This window comes from Mastomys coucha, chromosome X (assembly GCF_008632895.1).
Source record: "Mastomys coucha isolate ucsf_1 chromosome X, UCSF_Mcou_1, whole genome shotgun sequence".
In the NCBI taxonomy this organism is placed as follows: domain Eukaryota; kingdom Metazoa; phylum Chordata; class Mammalia; order Rodentia; family Muridae; genus Mastomys; species Mastomys coucha.
In genome coordinates, this window is record NC_045030.1 from 52,517,975 (window position 1) to 52,522,381 (window position 4,407).

The following is a 4,407-nucleotide window of genomic DNA, read 5'->3' on the forward strand; positions in this document are numbered from 1 at the left end:
GATGCACCTAACCCTCAAGAGACTGGAGGCCCCAGGGAGTTTAGAGGTCAGGTGGGGTGGGGTGGGGATATCCACGTGGAGACAGGGGGTTGGGGAGGAGGTATGGGATGTGGAACAGTTGGAGAGTGGATGGGGAGGATAAAATATGGAGTGTAAAAAAAAAGACAACTGTGTAGGTAAAAAAAAAAAAAAAGTGAAACAGAACAAGAGACCTGCAAGAAAATTAAGAGTAGCAATTGGTTCTGGGGTGGAATCAGAGCATTCCAAAAACTGGGAATGTTAATACAGATGTCCTGAGTCAGGTCTCTGTTTAAGAAACAACAAGGAGTGGATGGGGAGATGCCTCAATGGGTAAAGCACTTGCCATGAAAGTGTGAGAACCTACGTTTGGATCTCTTGCACCTACAGAAATGCCAGCCTGTCTGTAGTATCAGTTCTTAGGAGGCAGAGACATGGAATCTCTGGGGCAAGCTGGCTTGCTACATTAGCTGAATCTGTAAACTCTAAGTTTAACTGAAAGACCCTACCTTAATATAGAAGATGGAGAATTATCAAGGAAGATGTTCAATGTCAAATTCAATGCACATGTACACCACATACACGTGACTGAGCATACATAGTCATGTGCACCACACGCACATGTTTATGCACATGCACTCATGCTTTTTTGAATTTGAGGGTAAGATACTATTGCTAAAGAGACTATAATTTTTCAGTTTGATCAACCACCTCTCCTTTATAAAATAGCAAAACTGGATCATACCTTGTCCTCCTAGCCTGCTTCTCTCTTCTTTATAGCATTTATGGACACTGGATGTATACTTAAACATTCATTTTCCATCTTCTTCAATAAGAATACAAGCTCCACAGAGACAGGAACTCTGCTTGATTTGTTCATTGTTATATCTCCAGGATCTAGGGTAGCATTTGACATTTAATAGATGCTTGTTAAATATTTGTTGAGTGAATGAATAAATGGCAAAAGGAAAGAAATGCCAGGAATGCTCCTCCAAGATAACAGCCATAAAAACAGAAGTAGTATCTGGATAAAGATATGACTATTATAAGTGTATAGATAGGGACCAAATGGGAAACAAAGGCATCTTTTCCCTTCTATACCTTGAGGGTGTACAAGAGCAGAACCTCAACTATCCGAATCTAACAGTGTTTCTTGGGGATAATGTAAAGGATTTTTTGAAGTGCTACAGAATTAAGAAGTCGGAGCCATTGCCAGGAACTGAACTGGCGGGAATGGAGAGATGGTTTGTTTTTCTTTTTTTCTTTTCTTTCCTTTTCTTCCTTTCTTCCTTCCTTCCTTTCTCTCTCTCTCTCTCTCTCTCTCTCTCTCTCTCTCTCTCTTTCTTCTTTCTTTTTCTTTCTCTTTCTTTTTTGAGAAAAGACTGAATAGGACTTTGGGCTTTAAGCAGGTTTCAATCAGAGACAGGATAGTGGCCCAGGGTATGTCTTCTTTCAGCAGAACTGTGTAGTTTGTATTGAATATTTGGGACTCAAGAGAATGTAGGCAAGTGGAGGCTTGATGAATTTAAGACTTTATGCACAGGATCCAGGAGAAGATAGGAGTTAGGGCAGTGAAAGAGCTGGAAGTAATAATTATTTGTTATCAGACTGTGATTTGAAGAGATATGACTCAGATACAGCAGTAGCTCTTGGTTATTGGATGAGGATTCTAGGGGGGAGAAATAAGAACAAAAGGTGAAAATCATGCTTTTGAACTTAGGAAATCTGGAAAAGAGCATTTTCAGTGTTGTAAATAGGGAAATCAGAAAGGGAAACTGCTTTGAGGTATGTTGTGGAGATAAGAAGAGAACACTGATTGACCAAAATTTTCAGCCATTTTGTTAATATGGAGACTACCTTTGAATTCTTTAGCTAGTACTACATGTTACATACAGCAAGTTCTAAATGAGTGTTATTGATGGATATCACCATGGATGGCAAACCACTTTCCTCTTCTCCAGTGGTAAGGTGTAGCCAGCGCAGTCATCTCTCCGGGAAGAAGACACGCGGACACTAGGATTCTTCTGCAACGACATTTACTGTCCTCTCCCAGAGGGAAAAAGAGGTCGAGCCAATAATCAGCACTGCTTATATACAACACAGGGCGGCGTGTCCGCCCACAGCACGGAGTGTCTGCCCATGATTGGCTGTTCGCCCGTGACATGGTGTCTTTTCACTCTATGCACATGCGCAAACAGTTCTCTATGCACATGCGCAAACAGTTGTTTACTAGGAGTTGACAGCGGAAGTAGGAACCATCTTGCCATGGCGAATGCCTCTTCAGCTCCACCGCTCCCCACAGTAAGGTTAGAGGGCACTTTGGACCTTTATCCCCTTCAACTCAGACTTAGAGATATTTTCTAGGCATCACAACTTATCAATTCCTACTAACTATAAACACAACCATGAAAAATTTGGCTTCCTTGCTTCTTTTCTTCTGACTGTTCTGCAGTGATCAAATTTACAGGTTTAACTCTGATTTGCCATTTATAGCATTGGAACTGAAGGTCTCAGAAAGTTTCTAGTACTTGAACATTTGGATTTTTTTTGTTTTGTTTTGTTTTGTTTTTTTTTTTTTTTTTAAAGCATCTTCAGTTTCAGAGCATCCCTGCTAATTGCCTATGGTAGCAGGGAGAGACAGGAGGATCGGGAGTTCAAGGCTAAACTGCATGCTATGTGAGACCCTGACTCAGGCAAAACAAAACAAAGCCAAAACTAAGAAGCACTTATGTCAACCCCAAAAGTTAGTTAGGGATACTTCTCATATTCTCCATATAAATGATCCTTCCACTTTCTGGTCCCACTTTCTCTTATGCTCCAGCTTCCTTCTGAAATGCAGATGACTGAGCCCCAGGTGGAGCCTCAACTCTCTTATTTCACAGTTACCAGAAGACACTAGCAAGATAGTACTGCCTGCATGCTTATTACTTTGCAAGGGGCCATGTTAGCCCTACCAACAAAGCAGATGGAGATTTCTAGGAACGGGTAAAAACCCATATTCAATCTGTCACTGTTTAGTTTTCTCTGGCAAGATTATTTGATGAAGTTAATGAATAGCAGGGTTGGAGGGGAGGAGAGGGGGCAGCTGCATTGGAGCCAGAGATTCAAAGGCCTTCTCCAGTTCACAAACAGAAGAGGAGAAACTTTCCTTCCTGGGCAGCTTTTGCTTCTTGCAGGAAAATGGTTGGAGCTTGAGCCACTTGATGGGACACTTAGCATCGTCAAAATGCTATTATGGGTGGCCTAATATCTGGTGCTCTGAATAAGGCTCACTTAGACTACTTACCACCCGTGTCTGGACCTTCACTTTTACAACATTAGGATTCACGACCAGATGCTGATAGAGACACACGCAGGATGAATTAAATTTTCTATATGTGGTTATATCACACATTATTGGTCATCATTTTTTATCTTTGTTAGGTGGCTAGACAGTCATTAGTAAGCTTGGAGGCCATTGAGGATGGGTCCCTCCATTAGAATCAACTTTGTCATTCTTGAAGGTTTAAAATGCTATATGTAAAGGTGGAGGGATCAGAGCTTTGTTAAAGCTCATTAAGAGAAAGTTACTTCCTCTTGTTAAAAGAATGGATTCTGAGTTCTACCTCTGGCCCTAATGATGGAGACATAATACTCTGATGAGCCTCAAATGAGAGTATTACATGTTGTCCCTTACCTTAAGAGTTCCATGCTGCCTTCAACCACATCATTTGGGAGGCAAAGACAGGCGAATCTCTATGAATTTCAGGCCAGCCTGCTCTACAAAGTGAATTCCAGGAGAACCAGAGCTCTATAGTGAGACTATGTCTGGGCCAGGGGGTGGGTGGTGGGTGGAAAATTTCATGCTTCTGAATTGGTAGAATAAATATTGTGAAAATGGCTATACTACCAAAATTAATTTGCAGATTTAATGCAACACCTTTCTAAATTCGATATATCTCGCAGGCTTAGAAAAATAATATAAGAATTGATATGGAACCACACAAAAGATCACAGATAGAAAAGAAATCCCAAGGAATAAAAACAATGCTGATTGTACTATAAGACCTGACCTCAAATTTTACTATAGAGCTATAGTCATAAGGACAGCCTGGTACTGCTATAAAAGTAGACATTAATATCAATGAAATAGAATAAGAGAATCCAGAATAAAATGCCAAAGCTACTCCCATTTAATTTTTGACAAAGGAAGCAAAAACATAAATTGGGAAAAAGAGTACATACATAAGAAATATGCTGGAATCGGGAGAGGGTGGGTTGTTCAACAAGGGGAAGGAGGAGGGAACAGGTTTTTTTTTAAATTTTTATTTTTATTTATTTATTTATTGTCCATTATTTTATTTAATTTTATTTTTTAATTTTTATTGCATTATGATGAGAAAAGTTACA